Consider the following 23,537-nt stretch of genomic DNA (forward strand, 5'->3'; position numbering starts at 1 on the left):
CTCAAATAAAGTTTTGCACTGGAAAGCCAATACTTTGTCAACACTTTGCGCTGCTTTACGTCTGGTGCGTGGCTTTGCAGTGGCGCAAAGTGTTTCTAAATCTGCCTCTCTGCGTTTAAAGTGCCTTTTCGTGCACATCTGCTGTGATCTACTGCCACAGTCTGTCTCTCGCTCCTAGAAGACCGCAATACTAAGGGGCAGATTTACAAGCCCCCTGCACCACTTTTGCCTCACTTTTCCCATGTTAAAAGTTACGCAAAATTGGCGCAATGGGCTTGTAAATCTGCCCCTAACTCTTTTTGCTTGTGCCATAAGATAATGTCCTGGGGCAGACACTTGACGTACATCCCACTTCAACCATGAACGACTCGTTGGAGTGCAGGGAACCGTGCGCCAGGGCTGCGTCGAGGCTCGCGGCGAGCTATTTTATTTTAAATAATTAAAATAGCTGGCTCTCTTTCTGTGTGTGCTCATTTTCTGACACATTTCCAAAGAAAGCATCAGCTCTTACATTCTTAATGAACTTTGCAATGTCTGAGTGAGTGGAACGGGCAGTCCTGGACAGGGCCCCACTGCATGCTCCCAGCAGGTGGCTGCACATCTCCCTGGGATGAGGACAAGCAGCAGGGACCTTGGAGATCACCGTAGGAGAATTGTGGCTGGGGTACCCCATGGCAGAGGATCTTGCAAGTGCAAACTATGCATTTGGCTGGTGTTATTTATTGTTCTTCCTGTCGGGTGGGAGAGGTGATGCTTACATAAAAAGCGACAGCACCACTGATTGAAGGAAGGAAAGCTGACACTCCATGACTGACAATGAAGAACAAACCCTAAAGGCAATGGATTGGTGTTTACAATTAGTGCTTAATTTGAGCTGGTGGTTTCCAGTGCTCGGCACCAGCACTTAATTGTCAACAGCGGACATATGACAGCCAGCCACACGGTGGCGCTGTTTGTCTCATTTTGTGATGAACACAGCAACACTTGTTTAATAATATTATAGACATAAAAAACGACGAATACCTGCCCCCCAAACCTATAAAAATAGCTTGGGTGGCAGGTATTAGTTATTTTTATTGTATAAAGAGTTAGTATTGCCATAATTAGTGCAATGTGTGGTGCAAGCTGCAGTGGTGTCCTGACAAGGGCTCTGGCACTTATTTCTTTACAAATTAAGTACTGCTTACAATGCTTGTCCATACAATGCCTGTCTAGAACTATATGTCCAGAGAGAACTGTTGCACATTTAGAGGGATGTTGACCCCCACTTGGAGACCACCAGACAGGACAACACCTGGTGCAATAGGTGACTTCTTAGGACCATTTATCTCCGCCATCTTCTACCTTTTGCCCTCTACCCCTAAAGCCATCACTTTGTTCCAAGGGCTGCTTGCAATGGCCCGTTTTGGACATTTGTTCATTAAGACACCATCTCTAAATCAAACTTTAAAATAATAATTTATGCATTCACGTTTTATCTTAGCCACAGTGGGCATCAGGAAAAAAACACCCTGAATGCCTCAGTCATTCTTAGAATAATTGCAACTCAGGGTAACTAACTGGTGTGATTGTACCCACATTTCATGGCTTTCAATGTATTGACCTCACAAGGATGGAAACCTGCAAACTTTTCACCTTCAGATCTCAGCAGGAGCCGGATCCCGTTTCAAATCCTTGTGTACATGTACTTTATACACATAAACATCAGTTTGCGCACATGCTTTTGGTTGCCATTAGAGCTTGTGCACATTCTATGAAGTTGTGCCTGATTGAGAATAGTGAAAAATAAACTTTTTCTCTAGAGGCCAAACAATGAATGAGCAAATCTGATCCACCTTACTTCAGTAGGAGGGGAGCCAAAGACATGCATGGGAGTTGTTGGGGGTCTGGGCTTCAAGTGATCTAAGAGGAAGACCTCGACAGACCAGCACTTGGTTTACACCACTAGGCTTCCCTAATGACACAGAGCTCCACCAATCACTGCGTCTACAATCTGCTGTGTTCTGGTTCTTGAGTACAATTGATTAAATTATTGTGAAACATGTTTACAAATCTGAAAATGTAGATGTGCTCCCACTGTGTCTGACCCTACGTCGATGGGATGGTCAAGTTCACTGTGAATAGAGAACAAAACCCATCCACTGCAGTTTGCAGTGATCCAGTGAACTTCATTCAGCTCCCCCAAGGTCGGACCCAAACCTAGCTAAAAAAGGAGGAGGGTTATGCATGGGGCTAGCTACCCCACCATGTAAAAAACTCATAGCTACAGAAACACTGACCCTAAGACATGTCGGCCTTGGGCAGAGAGAAATTTCCTTCACGGAGAGCTATGACGCCTTGTGGTGAAAACCAGAGATCCCTGGAAGCCACAAAGCAGATTCACCTGCTTTCGACCAAGACCATCACCATGGAGACATGGAATGTGAGGAGCATGTAGGAGACAGGCAAGACAGCCCAAGTGGAAGCACAGATGAAAAAACACAACCTTGCCCTGCTTGACATCATCGAGACCAGATGGCCACCGACCAGACAGAAAAGACTGGCTCCAGGAGGAATGCTGCCTTATTCTGGACATGAAGGAAGAGAATGCCCCACATACTCCGTGAGTAGCCCTGATACTATCGCCAGCAGCCAACAGAGCTCTGAATGGATGGGAAGCCTACGATACTAGAATCATCACAGCAACCTGCCACACATAGATAGAGAGGATCAGCATGTATGGTATCCAGTGCTATACACCTACAAAATGACAGAAAAGAGGAGGAAAAAGAACAGCTTTACAACATTCTCCAGTCCATCCTGGAGAAAAGCCTGGAGAGAGACATCACCATACTGATGGGGAATTCAGTGCCAAGATTGGAAGTGACACCACTGGGTACTAAGAAGTCATGGGCAACCATGCCCTTGGCGACATGAATGAGAATGGTGAAAGACTTGCAGATCTCTGTGCCCTGAACAGTCTGATGATAGGCGGTAGTGCATTCCCACACAAAAGTATACACACAGCAACGTGGGTGCCATTAGACCATTCAACAGAGAATAAGATCAACCATGTCGGCATTGCCGAGAGATTCTGAAGGTGCATGATGTGAAAGTGATGAAAGGAGAGGACGTGGCATCAGACTATCACCTTGTTGTGGCCAGGTGAAAGCTAAGGATGAAGAAAGCATGGATGGAGCCGACAAACCAACGCCAGCAATATAACACCACCCTCCTCAAAGAGGCACATAAATGGAATGAATACTCATTTACCCACAGCAACACGTTTTAGGTCCTGCAAGAACTAAAGTACGAAAGAGATCCAATAGAAACTCAATGGGAAAAGATTACAGAAACAGTGACATCAACCTGCCAGGAAGTACTGGGTCCCAAGAAACAGCAGCATAGAGAATGAATCTCCACCAATACTCTCCACAAAATCCAAGAGAGACAGGAAAAGAAAACGGCAGTCAACACGAGCTGAACAAGAGCAGAAAAAGAAAAAGCTTGAGGCGAATACACCAAAACCAACAAGGAAGCAAAGACAAGCTTTAGGACAGACAAGCGAAGATTCATTGATGGTCTTGCCACAGAAGCCCACAAAACTGCAAGCCATGGAAACTTTAAAGAACTCTAAGACATAACAAGGAAACTGTCCGGTGGATACAGCAAGCCAGGATGACCTGTTAAAGGCAAAGCTAGGAAGACAATCATGGGTAACGAAGGCCAACAACGAAGATGTGTGGGGCACATTAAAGAACTGTTGAACCAGCCAATGCCGCAGTCTCCACCAGACATACAGCCAGCTGACAAGGACTTACCAACTGATGGCATCAGACCAACAAGGAAGAAACACATCAAGCCATCAACAATCTGAGAAATGGGAAGGCAGCAGGACCCGACAAGATTTCTGCAGAGGCTCTGAAGGCAGCTATTGAAACCTCAGTAGACACGCTCTACCCCATGTTTTGGATGATCTGGGAAAAGGAGAAGGTGCCATCAGAATAGAAGGATAGATATCTTATCAAGATCCCCAAAAAAGGTGGCCTGAGTAACTGCGCAAACTACAGAGGGATAACTCTTCTCTCAACCCCAGTTAAAGTGTTCAGCAGAGTCATCCTGGACAGAAGGAAGGAACAAGTCAGCGCTTAGTTGTGAGACCAGGAAGTTGTCTTCTGCAAAGATAGAAGACCAGATTGCACATCATAATTGAGCAGCTGATGGAATCGAACTCCAGAACTCCAGAAACTTCTCCACTACTAAACTGTGACAGATAAACTTGGAACGATCATCAGACCCTTTTCTGAGGAAATGACCTGCAAGTTAGTCCATGGAGGACAACTCACGGAAGGATTCCAAGTGAAGACTGGAGTCCGCCAGGGTTGTTTGCTTTCACCTTTCCTCTGCCTGGTGGCCATAGACTGGATAATTAAGTCATCCACAGCAAGGAGAAGAAATTGGATCCCGTGGACACCTTGGATGCAGCTCAAAGACCTGGACTTTGCAGACAACCTGCTCTTACTCTCCCATTCGCATCTGCAGATGCACGAGAAGACTGACAAATTTGGCCAAGCACACCTTGGCCTTAACATTCGCAGAGGAAAAACCAAAATCCGGAAGGCTATCACAACCAGCACAACTGCAGTCACTATTGCAAGTGATGCACTGGAAGGGGTTGACTTCACTGCCCTCCCTTCAAGTCATCTCCTCGCAGTGTTAGCCATGGGGTTCCACAGGGCTCAAGTCTGAGCCCTACCTTATTTAACATCTACATGGAACCCCTGGCACACATTGTAGAGAAATTTGGGGTGGGCATTGTCAGCTATGCTGACGACACCCAGTTGGTGTTCAAAATTACACCAGACAGCAGAGACTTAGCCTCCAACTTCTCAAACTGTATGCTAGGGATAGCGACATGGATGAACGCCAACTGCCTCCGTCTGAACGGAGATAAAACGGAGGTACTGATTGTAGGGAAGAACCCCTCAGTCTGGTCCCAAGCCTGGTGGCCTAGCGAATTGGGAGAACTTCCTGTGCCTGCAGAGAAGGTGAAGAACCTCGGTGTCATGCTTGACCCAAATCTCTCAGGTAGAGCCCAGGTAAATAAAGTGACAGGGAAATGCTACAGCACCCTTAAAGTGCTGCGCAAAGTACTTGACCTGCTTCCAATTGAAGCAAGAAAAACTATAGTCCATGCCCTAATATCTCCCCATTTAGACTATGGTAACATTCTTCTACTGGGTCTCAATCAAAAGAGCCTGCACCAGTTACAATGCATACAAAACTCTGCAGCGCGACTGGTGCTCGGTCTCCCCCGTAGAGCATCGGCAAAAAATGCACTTGCCAAGCTTCATTGGCTCCCTGTTAAAGAAAGAATAATATTCAAAACTCTCTGCTACACACATCGTATTGCCCAAAACAAAGGCCCCAGCTATCTAAGAGGCCTCTTGACCATCCACAGACCAATCAAAAATCTTAGATCAGCGGGCACGATGCTGTTTAAAATCCCTCGCATCACCAAAGCGAAGATGGGAGGAAAATCCTTCCGCTTTTTGGCCACCAAGCTTTGGAATGCCCTGCCAATTCAGCTACGTATGGAACCATCTGAAACAAGATTCAGAGCCAGACTCAAAACTCACCTATTTCCCAAAAACTAATCCCCGTCTGCCTGTTCTCTTCCTTTAGGTGGTTTTTGCATTTGCAGTCAGCGCGGGGACACACAGTTTTGTGCAGCCAGGCGCTTAATAAATGCTTATTATTATTATTATTATTATTATTGAGGACTTCAACTACCACTGCAATTCCATTACCTACCTGCGAAGGCTTCCATAAAAAATCCACTGCTATCATACAAATAATGCCGCTTTGCTTCCGTGACCGAGCCGGCACCACTGCCATAACCCAACCACTGCTGCTGTCATGCAGATACTGCCACTTAGCTACCGTGACACAGCAGGCACAGCTGCCAGAACACAGGTGCTGCTACGGTCATACAGATACTGTCAATTAGTTACTGCAATCCAGCCGGCACAGACACCATAACCCATTTACAGCAGTGCAGGTACTGCCACTTAGTTGCATCAGCCCAGGCGGCACAGCTGCTGTAAGCCAAGCACTGCTACTGCCATGCAGGTACTGCCACTTAGCTGCCGCAGCTCAGCCTGCACATCAGCCATAACACAGGCACTGCTACAGTAGTGCAGATATACTGCCACTTAGCTGCCGCAGCCCAGCCAACACAGCTGAGGGAACCCAGGCACTGTTACATCAGTGCAGGTACTGCCACATAGCTGCTGCTGCCCTGCCAACATAGCTGCCGTAATACAGGCACTGCTACTGCCACGAAGGTACTGCCACTTCACTGCTGCAGCTTAGAAGGCACAGCTGCCATAACCCTGGCTCTACTACTGACATGCAGGTTCTGCCACTTAGGTGCCGCATCCCAGCCAGCACAGCTGCTGCAACCCAGACGCTTCTACTGCCATACAGGTATTGCCACTTAGCTGTATCAGCCCAGCCGGCACAGCTGCTGTAACCCAGGCACTTGTACTATCATGCAGGTATTGCCACTTAGTTGCCGCAGCCAAGCCGGCACAGCTACAGCAACCCAGGTGCTGCTACTGCCAAGCAGGTGCTGCCACTAAGCTGCGCCAGCCCAGCCGGTACAGCAGTTATAACCCAGGTGCCGCTACTGCTGTGTAGGCACTGCCACTTAGCTGTGTCAGCCAATTCAGCACAGCAGCACTAACCCAGGTGCTGCCACAGCAGTGCAGGTACTGCCACTTAGCTGCTGCAACCCAGTCTGCACCACTGCCATAACACAGGCAGTGCTACCATCCTACAGATACTGCCACGTAGCTGCCGCAGCTCAGCCTGCACATCAGCCATAACACAGGCACTGCTACAGTAGTGCAGATATACTGCCACTTAGCTGCCGCAGCCCAGCCAACACAGCTGAGGGAACCCAGGCACTGTTACATCAGTGCAGGTACTGCCACATAGCTGCTGCTGCCCTGCCAACATAGCTGCCGTAACACAGGCACTGCTACTGCCACGAAGGTACTGCCACTTCACTGCTGCAGCTTAGAAGGCACAGCTGCCATAACCCTGGCTCTACTACTGACATGCAGGTTCTGCCACTTAGGTGCCGCATCCCAGCCAGCACAGCTGCTGCAACCCAGACGCTTCTACTGCCATACAGGTATTGCCACTTAGCTGCATCAGTCCAGCCGGCACAGCTGCTGTAACCCAGGCACTTGTACTATCGTGCAGGTATTGCCACTTAGTTGCCGCAGCCAAGCCGGCACAGCTACAGCAACCCAGGTGCTGCTACTGCCAAGCAGGTGCTGCCACTAAGCTGCGCCAGCCCAGCCGGTACAGCAGTTATAACCCAGGTGCCGCTACTGCTGTGTAGGCACTGCCACTTAGCTGTGTCAGCCAATTCAGCACAGCAGCACTAACCCAGGTGCTGCCACAGCAGTGCAGGTACTGCCACTTAGCTGCTGCAACCCAGTCTGCACCGCTGCCATAACACAGGCAGTGCTACCATCCTACAGATACTGCCACGTAGCTGCTGATCCCAGCCGGCACAAATGCCACAACACAGACCCTGCTGCTGCCTTACCCTGGTCAGTGCAGATGCCTTATCCCAGCTATTAGAGCTGCCCTACCTCAGTCCAGGCCTCTGCTTTACCAGTCAGTTCAACTGCCATCCCGCATCACTGCAGCAGCAACTCCAGGAACTGCAGCTGCCATACCCCATGCGCTGTAGCTGCAACGTCCAAGTCACTGCTGTCCCAGCACTGCGGCCGCCACACCCCAGGCTTTGTAGCTGCAACAGCCCAGTCACTGCTATCCTAGTGCTGCAGCTGCCATACCCCATGATATGTGGAGGCAACAGACTTATCACTGCTATCACAGCGCTGCAGCTTTCATTAACCCCAGGGGGAGACCCCTGCTCCGCCGCGGAGTGTGCTGAGATTTGCCTACTCCGCGTTCCGTGGATAACATGGAGTAGGCAAACCTCTGCACACTGCACAGCGGAGTGGAGTTGGCCAGCCTTCGTCTCCCACCCACCATTAACAATTGATTAAAACATAAATAAAAAGGAGTTTAAAGTAAAGAAAAACCACTTCGCTTGGCTGCGGCGTTCCCCGGCTGCCCTCCTCCTCTTCATCGCCGTCTCTGGGAAAACTGCGCATGCACGCGTGCACACGCAGCCTGGGGACGCCGCAGCCAAGGTAAGTGGTTTTACTTTACTTTAAACTCTTTTTATTATATTTTAATCAATTGTTAATAGGGGGGTGTGGGAGGCAGTGGTGTAGCGGCGCTCCATGGAGTTTGTTCTCAACTCCGTGGCCCTCCGCATAGCCCCATTACGCCCGGGGTTAGCTTTCATACCCCATGCTCTGTAGCTGCAACATCCCAAGTCACTGCTATCACAGCACTGCAGCCGTCACACCCCATGCGCTGCAGCTGCAATAGCCCAGTCACTGCTGTCACAGCACTGCAGCCGTCACACCCCATGCGCTGCAGCTGCAATAGCCCAGTCACTGCTGTCACAGCACTGCAGCCGTCACACCCCATGCGCTGCAGCTGCAATAGCCCAGTCACTGCTGTCACAGCACTGCAGCCGTCACACCCCATGCGCTGCAGCTGCAATAGCCCAGTCACTGCTGTCACAGCACTGCAGCCGTCACACCCCATGCGCTGCAGCTGCAATAGCCCAGTCACTGCTGTCACAGCACTACAGCCATCACACCCCATGCGCTGCAGCTGCAATAGCCCAGTCACTGCTGTCACAGCACTGCAGCCGTCACACCCCAGGCGCTGCAGCTGCAATAGCCCAGTCACTGCTGTCACAGCACTGCAGCCGTCACACCCCATGCGCTGCAGCTGCAATAGCCCAGTCACTGCTGTCACAGCGCTGCAGCCGTCACACCCCATGCGCTGCAGCTACAATAGCCCAGTCACTGCTGTCACAGCGCGGCAGCCGTCACACCCCATGCGCTGCAGCTGCAATAGCCCAGTCACTGCTGTCACAGCACTGCAGCCGTCACACCCCATGCGCTGCAGCTGCAATAGCCCAGTCACTGCTGTCAAGGCGCGACAGCTGTCATACCCCATGCTTTGTAGCTTCAACAGCCCGTCACTGCCACCCTAGCACAGCAGCCATCATACCCCATGCTCTGTTGTGTTATGTTATTTTAATTTGTATGGCGCAACAGCAATCCAAGGGTTTCCCGGCGCCAGCCAGTAAGGAACAAAAGGAATGAAAGAGGATTATTGATTAAATAGCCAGGTTTTTAGGCATTTATGGAAATTCCCGTAAACAGTTTCAGTGCGGAGTGACACAGGGGGAGAATTCCATCAGGATGGACCAGGCAGACAAAAGATCGGCCACCCATGCGTGATAGTCTAAATCTCGGGAATTTTGCCAGAGTGGCAGAGCAGAGCGAGCGAGCAGGCAGGTAGGGGTGAGCCGGGGCTTGTAGGTATTGAGGAGCCACACCAGATTTGATCCTAAAAAAGTAGCTCAGGGCTTTGAACTTAATCCGGTTCTCTACCCTTGACCCAATGAAGGTCTCGCAAAGAGCCAGAGCCAGCTCTAGGGACTTGACAGAGCAGTCTGGCGGTGGAGTTCTGCACCACCTGCAGCTTACATGTCACATCCTTGTTAGCCCTCAGATAAAGAATATTGCCGTAGTCCAGTCTAGAGGTGACAAGAGCTTGGACCACAGTTCTCTGGGTGGAACTAGGCAGCATCCAGATAATGTTTTTGAGCCATTTCAGGATGGTGAAACAGGTGGCGGCCACCTTCACGGCTTGCTGTCGCATTGATAGTTGATCATCAATGATAAATCCTAAGTTGCAGACCTGGCGGGAAGGCTGAGGCAGAGCGCCCATCTCAGCCGGCCAGTGCTGGGAACCCCAAAGCTCTTTATCTTTCCCCAAGATCAGGACCTCAGTTTTCTCTCCGTTGAGCTTGAGAAAATTACAGAATGCATCCAAGATGCAATCTTACTCAAGCCCAACCGAAGAGCAGATGACTCGGACATCCTTTGAGCAAAGAGAGAAGATAATCTGGGTGTTGACGGCATAAGAGAACAGAGACAACCCAGCCTCCTCTGCAATGTCCGCCAGAGGTCTGACATATATGTTTAACAGCAGAGGGCTAAGACTAGAGCCCTCTGTAGTTGTAACAGTGCAGTCACTGCTATCCCAGCACTGCTGCCGCCATACCCCATGCTCTGTAGCTGCAACAGCCCAATCACTGCTATCACAGCGCTGTAGATATCATAATTCAGCAAACGTAGTTGTGGTATCTCGGTCACTGCAGCTGCTAGAATAAACCACAGCTGCTGCATTCCCGGCACCGTAGGAGCCATAACACGGTTTCCATAACCCAACCACTGCAGCTGCCCATTGGTCGCCAGCAACGAAACCAGGAATCTGTGGAGTCACGGCTTCCGCAGATGCCTTTGTGAATGGAGTTTACACTTGCCTTTCCCTAAATCAATGTTGACATTGGCTCACCCTATGCAAACTGTTTTTGTATCTGTTGTGTGAATCCTTCTATACTTCCAGCAGGACTCGCTTGCTCTTCTCGATGACAGACAGGATTTGTCCTGTACACGGGCTAAACACGCACATCCTTTTGACGCCAACGGAGCAAATCCAGAGTTTTTGTAGCATTGCTGTGCACTGTTTCTCACCATTTGACCTGGTACAGGTGTGTTGCATGAACAGACTGCTCCTTCTTCGGGGGATTGCGTCAGAATGACATATTAATATATGAGACACTTTTAAATAATATAACAATGCTGATATCCGAAGCACACAAACTCACACAGGGAAGTCTGTCGATAACTCCTCTGTTGCTGGCTCTGAATGGCTGTGCTGTAGGGGCTGCATCCTTCGCCTGCTGGCAGGAGAAAAGGGCCTTCACCAGGACACTGAGCTGCGTAACTTTCAGTCAGCCTTTCATCCTTCTGTGGTTGATAAAATAGGAACCATTGAGTTGGGTAACAATAACTATCTGTTACTCAGTGCCAAGATACCCTTCTGGGTGTACCTGCGCTTTACACATACACTGGTCCAGTTGAAGGCATCTGCCGAAACGCGTCGACCGTCCTTTTTGTTTTGCACATGGTGCTAAAGGAATAAAAAAAGTACCTCTAGTAAACTGCTGTGGACTCCCTCTGTGCCGTGGATACTCTGGTGGGGAACTTGCCGATTTGTTTTGAAGTTATGTATTATTTATGCATTTTATTTCCCTTTTTCTACTTCTTTCAGGCACACCTGCATCTGATTCTGTCTGTCGTGAAAGATGGTGAACAATATTTTGCGTCTTAACCCCTCTTAAACCTATGTTCGCTCCTTTCCTGCTGCATCAGATCTGTTAGTCCATCTTCTGTGTCTGTGCCCCCGGCTGTTCTTGCTTTCCCTTCACAGCTCAGAGCCAGGACGCCATCTTTCACTCTCCATTGAACTTTACAGAACAAATCCCAGCTGTCATCAAGTCCTGTCGGTTTATTGACATAACATTAGCAAGTTTAGGTCTTAAACACGCTTCTTTCTTGTTGAAATTTGTTTTTCGCAACTAAGATCTTTCTTGCCTCAATGTCTTTCCTCACTTTATGTTGATGTCTGCAGCTTAGTCATTGCTTTTCACGCTGTATTCAAATTCATGTGTGCTGCTGGCATTCACCCTTCCTTCCTATTCTTGTAACTTTTACTGTATTTATGCCAGAGCCGTGCAAAGTTACCATTCCACTAGCAAAGGTGCTTACAAAATTTCCTTTAAGAAAATATTTGAAGGGTTTTTTTTTCCTCCTGCAATACTTAAATTTGGCTGATTTTTTGGGAAGTTGTTTTTTAAAACCTCACTTAAATCGTGAAGGAGGCAAAGCAGCAAAAAATAAATGTATTAGCAACGTCCACCTGTTTTTATTTTACCTCACATTTTCTCATTCTATTGTTGCATTATTTTCTGTCCTCAGCTTCACTTTCTGCTTTCGGTTAGATCTGGCTTCAGGAAGAATACCGGGGTCATTCGTCGGCCAGAAACCTTTAAAACTGGAAGAGGAAATAGAGACTGCATTCAGTGTGTAGAATATTATTCCTTAAGCAAAAGAGACATGCAAGTGTCACCCTTCAGGAGCAGAGGGTCCCTTATCCACCTTGCACCAGGTGTGCACTGGGGTCTTGTTAAAAGGGTGAGCCGCTGGGCAGTGCATTCCCAACCTGCAATCAGCTTTGGTGAGTGTCTTATCTTTCAGGTTTACCATAAAACGAGTGATTCGTGTCTGCTTTAAAATGCAAACATTAGCTATGAAAACCTTGGGGAGTGCAATAAAGAAAATTAAGTGGAATATGGCTCGAGGCTCTTTTTGTCATGAAAGCTGAAACGAGAGAATACAACAGGCACGCCATAAAGTAGTCAACCTGTCAACATATATAGGAAATTCATTTTTCGTTCCCGACCTGTTTATGTACATCTAATGTGGGACAGTCACAGTAGCGTCAGGACATTGCCTGCCTCTCCTCTGGCACTTATAGTTTTGCTCTCAACATTGCAATCTTCAAAATTCCAATTTCCAGGATTCAAAATGCTGTTCTGCAAAAAATGCTTGACTGACTAAAGGTGTCAAACTTAGCATAATACTTGGTCCCGGATGCAGAGCTGCCTGCACGTCAGTATTGCATGTCTGAAAGTGGCTCCACTGTGGCATTTCAGTGTATGGGTGCTTGAATAAAACAAGCCATTTAACAAAAAGTGCACCTGTTGTATCCGTAAGAGAAATATTTAATACTACACGGGTCCTCATTCTATTGGCTGTGTCTTGGCAGCAGTGCTTAATTTGCAACAAATAAATAAATGTGCCAGGGCCCTCGTTAGGAGGACACTGGAGCTTGCACCATCTGCTCGCCCGGTCAGCCCTGCCAATGACAGTGCCAACACAACAACTAACCATTACACTCTTACAGATGTGACAATTCATCATATTCCAGGTTCCCAAAGCTATAGGAATGGCTTGGGAGGCAGGTATTATAATTGTAATGTAAAATAAATTAGTAAACAGCTTTTGTTGTGCTCATCTCTAAATTACACAAACAGCACCACCATGTGGCAGACTGTCATAAGCGTCAGTGCTGGCAATTAAGTGTCGGCTCCGAACACCGGAAACCTCCAGCTCAAATTAAGCACTGCTGGACAGCAATGGGAACCAATCAGAATTATGCCCATCACAATTTGGGGCACAAAGTGCACTTTCTAATCTTAGTATATTGGCTGAGTGGGCATGTGTCAACCCGACTGTTGATTCCCCCAGAGTAAAAAAACATTGCGCACGTGGCCCACATGCTTTAGTAAGGTGCTGCTTCGTTCATGCAGTCGATGACCAGGTCAGGCAGGAGGTGAAACCCAGCACACCTTCCTCTTGTGCGAAGGCGCAGTTTCCAAGCTGAATTTTAGATTGAGCCTAACACAGCCACACGCGGAAGCAGATACAGTGCCTAGATCCTGGTCTGAAGTGGGATCTGCTCAGCCACACTTGGCATCCATACCCGAAGGGGGGCGTGCCCTAGGGAGTGTCATTGGCGCACCCAAGTACCCAGAGATCAGAGTCTACGAAAAGAGGACTTTAAACATTTATGAAGAATGCTGCAACCGAGGGTCCATGTAGAAAAAACACACGTGCCTTGTTTGTGGTACCTCTCATCCAGTGTTATCCATTCTTCCATGAATTTGATCCTTCTATAATAAAAAAAATTGATTTTTTCAATAAAATAGAAAAATGATCATCAATATATTATACCTTTCAAAATTAGTTATGGATGCTTCTCGGGCTGTAATGTTACCAACTTGTCAGGCACTTATCCTATAGAATAGGAAGAATCAATAGACATATTCAAAACTTACCAAGAAGATGTAAATTGAATGAAGTCTTCCCCAGGCATAAAAAAACTTTTTTGTTGAGTGCTCTGGGTGAAGGACAGCCTGTATTTAAGTACCTGATGTATTAACCCCTTGGCCACGGGGGTAATTCCCCCGCTGTGCTGGGGGGTGGGGTGGGGCGCACAGTGCCCCGGTGCTCAGGCGCGCAACACCCATTGGACTCACCGGGCTTCAGCCCCCCCCCCCCCCGTCGTGTGTGGCAGCCCGGGATGAGACAGATCCCGGGCACACACACAGCCACACCCAAACGTTTCACAGGTCTTTAAAATACCATTGGAACATTAATTAGGCCTTGCTGTTGTTTCACCCCTTGTGGGAGGCCCTGCAGCTCCACTCTGCCTACTGATTAAAGGTTCAGCCCCCAGCTCAGCTCGTCATGAGCCACGGTGGTCGTGTGCTCTTTGCGAGATGAGCTCGTCGCGGCCACACCCGTTTCTGTAGAATGTTCAGCACAGCAGGGGAATTAGCCCCACGTGCGAGCGTTCTGGCCGTTATGACCAATTCAGCTCGTCATGTGCATGGGAGGGGTTAAAAAGAAGCCAAGTCATGATTTGAACAAGGCGCGCCAAGCATGTCAATATTGTCATGACGCATCACAAATTTTGAATGTAACCACAAAGACCGAATGAGACAATAAACAAATGTGTTGCCCCATTAGGAGTCCTAGCCATAAAATATCAATTTGGGTTTGAAATGGATGAGTTAATAAAAGAGCAATGAATCATACAATACATCAGTAAAAAAAATTCAGGCGATCCTGTGGATGATGAGATATCCCGCACTGAAGGATGCCACGTAAATTGCCAGAGTTGTGGATGAACTGACTAATGCATGAGAGAAATGCAACAGGTGGTCGGAAAAACTCATGTGTGAGTATCAATAACTGATGAAGTTCTTGCCAACATGAATGTGACGAACAAGAAACCAGTAGCATAAGGAAAAGGAACCAATGGTGACCTCGAGAATAATAGACCGAGCAATGCTGCTTCGAAGAGTGCCACAAAAGGCTGTCAAAGATGTGGTTGGAATTATCGTGGACCAAATTTGAAGAACTATTTTACCATTGGCAAAGACTGTAGAAAGTGTGGAAGAAGGGGGCATTTGGTCAAGGTGCCAATAAGGAAAAAGAACAGCGTAGAATCTGTCGAAAATAATAAGGAAATAATGGACAGGGGACTGTGTGTGGAGAAGCTAGCAGAGGGACAGGATAGCAAATGTCGACAGCTTTAATGGTTGACTAGGGGACTTTGTACACTATAATTCTTGAACCATTGTTTGTGGAGTTGTAGCCACCGATCAAGGTGTATCCCAAGAACATCAACATCCAAGGAATATCAGGGCAGTAGCATAAATGTAGTAATAGACATTTTAACATATTTTCACTTCAGGAAAAGGAAAATAAAAGGGGCGGTATATGTAGTCAAAAGAGGTTGACCTATATTATGATGTACACACCAGCATGACTTGCATATCATCATTAGTCCCATAGGCCCAGATCAGTTCATCATAGTTGATACCAATTTAAAAGAAATGTTATAAATGCAAGCGATCTATTTGAAGGCAAGGTAAGGAACGTTGAAGAACATTGTGTACCGCATAGTATTAAAGGAAGGTACTGTGTTGGTTAGGTACAAGGCAAGACGAGTTCCAGTATCAATAAGAGCTCAAGGAGACGTTGAAGCAGTTGGCGCATGAGCGAATATATGAGTCCGTAGAAGCCATTGAGTGGGTGTTACCCATTGTGGTCACCAAAAGGCTGTTTTAGAAAGTTAAGATTCTGTGTAGATATTTGCTACTTTAATTGAAATATTTTGTTAGACTGTTTGCTTCCTAATAATAACAAAATTGCATTGTTGAATTGCGGTTATGTACTTATTTAATTTAGACTTGAGAAGTGTTTTCCATCAAGTCAGAATGCATCCAAAATTCAAATCGCTAGCTGTCTTTGGTACAAGAAAGGGGTGTTCCAGTTAAATTGTCTGCCTTTTGGGCTCATATCAGCTGCAAGTGTGCTCCAAACCATGATGACAGAGATTTTATGGGGGCAGGACAAGGTGACTTTCTTTCAAAATGAAGTCCTAGTGTTTGGAAGAAGCATCCAGAAAGGGAACATAGTGTTGAAACAAGTGTTAAATTAACTGGAAAAGGTGTGAATGACATTGTGGAAAGAAAGCATGTAAATGTCTGGAGGAAGAGTGTTTGGGTTACATGATTTCAGCTGCAGATGTGAAATTGAAGACAGACCTGGTTGGGGGCATATGAGAGTCATCCACACGTAGAAAAGGATTAGTTAAGATCCTACATAGGGTTTATCTAACATCTGTTTGAGGTTTTGCCAACGAAATAGAGCAAATGTGCATATTGTTAGGGAAGGGGAGATCTTTTGAATCATGACTCGCACTGCAAAACTGTTCAAGAGAATTAAAGAGTTAAATGATATGCTAGAAATCGTAACATCTTTTAATTTAAGGGGGAAAACTTATGATAGGGTAGCTACAAGTGCTATAGATATTGAGCCAGTTCCATCACAATCCCATGGAGAGGAAGATGGGGGCCCTCACCTCGCGGTTTGTCACAGTCTGAGGGGAGTCATTTGCTCTACATGAGCCATTGTATACGTACAGGTATACATATGGGGCTTTATAATTGCCTTGAGAACATTTCATAAACCCTAGTTAAGGTTTTGCTTCCAGGTGTTGCAATAGTTCGACAACAATAGCAGGACTAACCACAAGGCTAGAAGAATCTACTATGAGGTGGAATATATTCCAGGATGGCAAAATAGTGTGGCTGATTGTCTCTCCAGGCTACCTGAGAATAGAGAGTGTGACGATGGTGAATTTGAGACAGACGAGGTGGTAGCTAGTGCAGGTGATGTTACTGATAGGTGTGGCAGAGCAAATTCAATGGACAAGTGGAATAAAGCAGTTGAGGATGGTGTTGTGTTAAAGAAAGTGATGCAGAAGAAAGACAAGAAAGAAATAAAGAAAAAAGGTATGACTCTGGGACTTCATGAGCAAAGACATGCTTACGTTTCTTTGGACTGTCTGTGTATCTCCCCGTGGCAGTGTGATGGATGTTCTTACCAAATGGCATTCATGAAAGTGGCAACACAATGAGGAATATATTCATCAGAGACGTCTTACCTACATGTATGTTGACTAATAATGGCAGCAAGTCATATCACTGGAAGTTTGTTTTTTTAGGCGTGCGGAGTAAAACAATCAGAGCTACCTTATACAGTCCACGAGCCAATGGAGTAGTAGAATGAGCCAACTGGATGATCAGGGGCACAATGGAGATGACTGTAAAAGGTGGGTTGAATGTTGAAAGGGCTGCAGTGAATATGAGCATTTGGCACTACCATGAATTAATCAACATTTTTTATGTGGTGGGCCAGAGAGGCTGGCACTAAAATGACCCCTGTTGGATTAAGATAGTGGTAACAAACAATCAGTGTAGGAAAAAAAGGGAGAGTAATTTCAATTGGGTGCATCAAGGAGACTGGGTTAAGGTGAGACCAGGTGGAGAGCATGTAGGATGCACTAGAGGCAGATGACCATATAACGAAAACGTGGTAAGAGGAAAGGGAGTGGGGTTGAAGACTGGGAAGCAATTGAATACAAGGAAATTGGCCTAAAACCAGAAAAAACAAGGAGCAGTTTGTACCAGATTGTTGTCGATGACTGAAAGGGAAGTGATGACTTCAGTTAGATGAAGGAGAAAAGGCGAGACTCAGGAAACAAGGGAAAGCAGAAGAGGTTGATTAGCAGGGATATGGTGGATGTTTGCGGAGTTCTTCTGAGTCCTAACTGCACATAATGTCAGCCCATCACAGGGTAGGACGAGCTCTGGGGTGGTTGAGTGATTATGGGGTTTGGGGTTCACCCAGCTGGGATATAGACTGTATTGTGCAGCAGTTAAAGTTTCCTTCCTGGAGTGCCTTTACGCTATTTTCAGTTTGTAGTAGTTCTGTTTACAGTAAGCATTAATATAAGGAAAAGAGGGGTGTCACATCTTTAAGAGAAGTATCTACTCCCAGGGGCTTAGCTTGGACAGTAAGACTGGTGGGAGAGGGTGGGTTTAAGCTTCAGATGTCCCAACATTCAGGATGACATATCCTGTCAAAATACATTATGAGAAGCAGGGCACGAGGGGGGCTTAAGAGGCAGTGGAAAGAGAGAGGATTGTGGATTGTTAGGGGGGGCTTAAAACTATCATCTTCAAACTAACCAAGGTTTAAGGCAGAGTCAAGCGTGTTTACAGGGGGTCATCTTGAAATGCCTCTGATGTCACCTTGCCCCACTTACTGGACATCAACATTTGGCAAACTTCTGCGACTGAGCAGGTCATCCAGTCCAGATTTTCCTTTCAGTCTGCTACTCAGGAGATCAGGGATCTACAGTAGGAAGAACAGGACTATAAATAATACAATCAAAGAAAAAACATTGAGTGCATAAACTGCTCACATGGAATTAGGATTCTTGAGAGCTCTGCCCATCAGACCTCACCATGTGCCCTCTTTTGGATTGCTGTCACCTGAAGGCACGCGCCTGTGTCCCCTATATCCACACCCACCAACACTCGAGGCATCCCCCTATGGATGAGTATTGGTGGTGCGCATGCACAACGAAGCTTCCGGGGGCTACTGAGCAGCACACAAAAGGGGTCAGTTGCTTCCTGAACATGAGCAATGAGATATCATTGAGAAGAACAGAAGGAAAAGAACTTCAGGAGCTTCTGTGAAGCACATCATTCAGCGTTCTCTCATCACTCACTGCTCCATCGAGGACCGCCCTCTGCTCTCCAGAAACACATCACCAAGGCTCCTCTGATGCTCATCGCTCGCTGGTCCATTAAAGACCACCCTCGGCTGTCCTGACACACATCACCCAGTGCTCCTCTGAGGCCCATCACTCGCTGCTCCATTGAGGACCGCCCTCGGCTGTCCTGAAACCCATCACCCAGTGCTCCTCTGAGGCCCATCACTCGCGGCTCCATTGATGACCACTCTCTGCTCTCCTGCCAAACTCAAAGAATCACACCCCGCCTTACCTCTCCGAACCAACAGATGCGGAGTGCCCCAAGGGTCCTCCCTCAGCCCCACACTCTTCCACATCTACATGGCCCCGCTCGCAGCCATGGTCAGAAAACACAGACTCCGCATAGTATCCTATGCCGATGACACCCAGCTCACCCTCTTCCTCACCAAGGAACCTGACATCACCAGGCACAGTTTCCAGGAAGGAATAAAGGACGTCACATCCTGGATGAGCAGCAGCTGCCTGAAGCTCAACTCTGAGAAAATGGTAGTCCTCATCCTCGATCCACCCCCTCCGTGTGGGACAATCCAACCCCTCCATGTGGGACAACAGCTGGTGGCCCCCTGCCCTCTGCAACTCTCCCATACCCAAGGACCACACATATAACCTTGGCTTCATTCTGGACTCCCCTCTCACCATGAACCGACAGATCAGCGCCGTATCCTCCACGTGCTTCAACACCCTCAGCATACTCTGCAAGACCTTCAATACCCCCCCCCCAGTCCATAAAGACCATCATCTATGCACTAATAACCAGCAGACTAGACTACGGGAACGCCCCCTATGCCGTAATCAACAAATCTCTCTTCCACAAGCTCTAGATTGTTGAGAACGTCTCAGCCAGACTTGTCCTCAGCATCCAATGACAAGATCACATCACCCAGCACCTACGAGACATCCACTGGCTCCCCGTACAAAAGAGAGTGAATTTCAAGCTGATCACACACGCCTACAAAGCCCTCCACAACACCGGACCCCAATACCTCAACAAAAGAATCCCCTCCTACGCCCCCAAGAGGAACCTCTGCTCCGCCGACCTTGCCCTGGACAAAATCCCACATGTCTGCAGAGCCAGAACAGGAGGACGTTCTTCTCCTACATCGCGGCCATGATATGGAACTCCTCAGCATCGGATGAACCCCTACACTGCAAGCATTCAGGAGGAGCCTCAAGACCTGGCTCTTCAGGTGAGCAGGAGATGCCCGATTTCCACCTCCCCCAGCGCCTGGAGACCCTCACAGGTGAGTCGTGCACTTCACAAATCCTGGTTGATTGATTGAGGAACGTCCTCGACTCTCCTGAAACACATCACCCAGTGCTCCTCTGATGTGCACAGCTAGTTGTACACGTCATCCTGTGTCCCTTGGTGCACAGGAGAACCACGAAGAATATATTTTGGTTGAACTGTGTCTATGGGAGCCCCTATGTCTTTTAACGAAAAAGCGTGCTTGCAGTCGTGTTTGTGCGTATGCATGCATGGTCCATACGCACCCTATGTTCTGAACCTACATGTTCATACACTACACAAAAGCCACATTGATTATCTTTGCCAATGCTTATTTTAAAATGTATTTATTATTCTGCTCCTTTTCTTCCTTGTCTCATTGTGGGAACGGACCAGGACTCGTCTTTCTGCTTCCCTTCGCGTGCTCTCCATGCAGGTCTCCTTCTCCTGCTGCTGGGCGGGCGCCTAGAAGTCTATGGCTCTCTATTTCTGTGCCACTATCTGCCTCCTCTGCTATTAATAAGCAGCACTCACTGCTGCAGGCCTGCCAGCTCCCCTTGAATAGGGCTGAGCTCTGGCTGAATCTCTCCAGCTGTCAATCATCTGAATGAGTGCAGCTCTCTCATGGAAAGTGCTTTGGACAAGAGGTCTGAGGAGTATGAATGAATACATGAATCCTAAAGTGACCTAGCACCCCAAGTGCATCTGCACAGCAGAAAGCGCCTGGAGGTCACTTCCAATCTCCTCCTCCCCCAAAGAGGGAGGGGCCAAGGGAGAGGTCATTGGTCACACATCCCCCATCCATGCAGATCATGCATATTCTTCCCCTACCTGGGCGGTGTGCACCTCACACCCCAGCAAAGCAGCCTCTCCAAAAGGTTTAGGAAGACATCTGCAGATGAACCCTCACTCGCGGGGGACGGCCCTCCAGCCACAATCTCTTGTCGAGCCCCAGAACTGGAAGATACAAACAGTTCAAGTACACGAAGTTTCCTGTACCCAGCCCTCCTCGGGGGTGACTGAGCCCCAAAACGTAGAGTGCACAATACCAGAGTGTAGCTGGAGTCCCTGCCTGATCTAGTTCTAGGACACCCCCGCGCCGCACGGCCACCAGCTGCTGCGTGTGCCCCCTTGCCGGTCTGTCTCGCTGCCGCCACGTGACCACGCCCCCTGCCGCCGAGCAGCGTGGTCCGTGATCGCCTGACTTGCCCCTGTTGTTTTTGCTGTTTTTTGGTATTGTTTTGTCTTTCTATATTGCCTGTTTTTTATCTTAGTTCTTGTAATTTCCTTCCTGTTTTGCCTGTTGTCCTGCTGCCCTTCGTCCCCCCTCCCCGCTTCCCGCCACTGCCGCTAAACCCCGCCCCTTTCTTCCTTCTGTACCCTCCCCGCTCCCGCCTCCCAGCTGCTCCGCCCCCCCGCGCACTTGGCCATATATGGCGACCGTGCGACGCAGGTGAGTGTGACCTAGTTCTAGGACACCCCCGCGCCGCACGGTCACCAGCTGCTGCGTGTGCCCCCTTGCCGGTCTGTCTCGCTGCCGCCGCGTGACCACGCCCCCTGCCGCCGAGCAGCGTGGTCCGTGATCGCCTGACTTGCCCCTGTTGTTTTTGCTGTTTTTTGGTATTGTTTTGTCTTTCTATATTGCCTGTTTTTTATCTTAGTTCTTGTAATTTCCTTCCTGTTTTGCCTGTTGTCCTGCTGCCCTTCGTCCCCCCTCCCCGCTTCCCACCACCGCCGCTAAACCCCGCCCCTTTCTTCCTTCTGTACCCTCCCCGCTCCCGCCTCCCAGCTGCTCCGCCCCCCCCGCGCACTTGGCCATATATGGCGACCGTGCGACGCAGGTGAGTGTGACCTAGTTCTAGGACACCCCCGCGCCGCACGGCCACCAGCTGCTGCGTGTGCCCCCTTGCCGGTCTGTCTCGCTGCCGCCGCGTGACCACGCCCCCTGCCGCCGAGCAGCGTGGTCCGTGATCGCCTGACTTGCCCCTGTTGTTTTTGCTGTTTTTTGGTATTGTTTTGTCTTTCTATATTGCCTGTTTTTTATCTTAGTTCTTGTAATTTCCTTCCTGTTTTGCCTGTTGTCCTGCTGCCCTTCGTCCCCCCTCCCCGCTTCCCGCCACCGCCGCTAAACCCCGTCCCTTTCTTCCTTCTGTACCCTCCCCGCTCCCGCCTCCCAGTTGCTCCGCCCCCCCGCGCACTTGGCCATATATGGCGACCGTGCGACGCAGGTGAGTGTGACCTAGTTCTAGGACACCCCCGCGCCGCACGGCCACCAGCTGCTGCGTGTGCCCCCTTGCCGGTCTGTCTCGCTGCCGCCGCGTGACCACGCCCCCTGCCGCCGAGCAGCGTGGTCCGTGATCGCCTGACTTGCCCCTGTTGTTTTTGCTGTTTTTTGGTATTGTTTTGTCTTTCTATATTGCCTGTTTTTTATCTTAGTTCTTGTAATTTCCTTCCTGTTTTGCCTGTTGTCCTGCTGCCCTTCGTCCCCCCTCCCCGCTTCCCGCCACCGCCGCTAAACCCCGCCCCTTTCTTCCTTCTGTACCCTGCCCGCTCCCGCCTCCCAGCTGCTCCGCCCCCCGCGCACTTCGCCATATATGGCGACCGTGCGAACGCGCAGCGGGCGCGCCGATTGTGCGCCGAAGGCGCGCCAAAGGTAAGCCCGTCTGCGCCCGTCCGCGCCTGGACCGCGCCCAGTGCCAGGACCCCTGGCCCCCACCGACGGAAGCCGACCCGACGAACCTACAACGCCGCCGAACTCATCGCACTCAACACCGGCGCCATCCCGGGATGCCACCGAGCCTCCCCGAAGCACACCCACGGACCCTTCAGCTGCCGCGCCTGCAAATTCACCTGCATCCGGACCCACCCTGCACCAGCACCCGCCAAGCCGAACACCAACAGCAACCACCTCAAGTGCATCCTGCTCAACACCCGCTCCGTCCACAGACACGCCGTCGAACTCTGGAACCTCCTCGACACCACAGCCCCTGACGTCGCCTTCCTCACGGAGACCTGGATGAACGCCTCCTCAGCACCCGACATCGCCATCGCCGTCCCAGAGGGCTACAAGATCACCCGGAGGGACCGCACCGCCAACCAGATGGGAGGAGGCATCTACATCATCCACAGGGACACCATCCGCGTCACGACCAACACCGACGACACCCGAACCACCGCCGAACACCTGCACTTCCAGATCCACACCGACCCGAAGACCACCCTCAGAGGCACTCTCATCTACCGACCCCCGGGACCACGCACACGATTCAGCGAGGACATCGCTGACTTCATCAGCCCGCATGCCCTCCCCTCCGCCGACTACACCCTCCTGGGGTACCTCAACTTCCACCTGGAGAACAACAGCGACCGTAACACCACCACCCTGCTTGACAACCTCGCCAACCTCGGACTCAAGCAGCTGGTGGCCACCCCCACCCACCTCGCCGGACACACACTCGACGCCGTCTTCTCATCCAGCAAAGACATCGCCTTCACCCACGCAACAGGACTCCACTGGACGGACCACAGCTGCGTCCACTTCACCTTCAAA

Source organism: Lissotriton helveticus, chromosome 4_2 (genome assembly GCF_964261635.1).
Source record: "Lissotriton helveticus chromosome 4_2, aLisHel1.1, whole genome shotgun sequence".
NCBI lineage: Eukaryota > Metazoa > Chordata > Amphibia > Caudata > Salamandridae > Lissotriton > Lissotriton helveticus.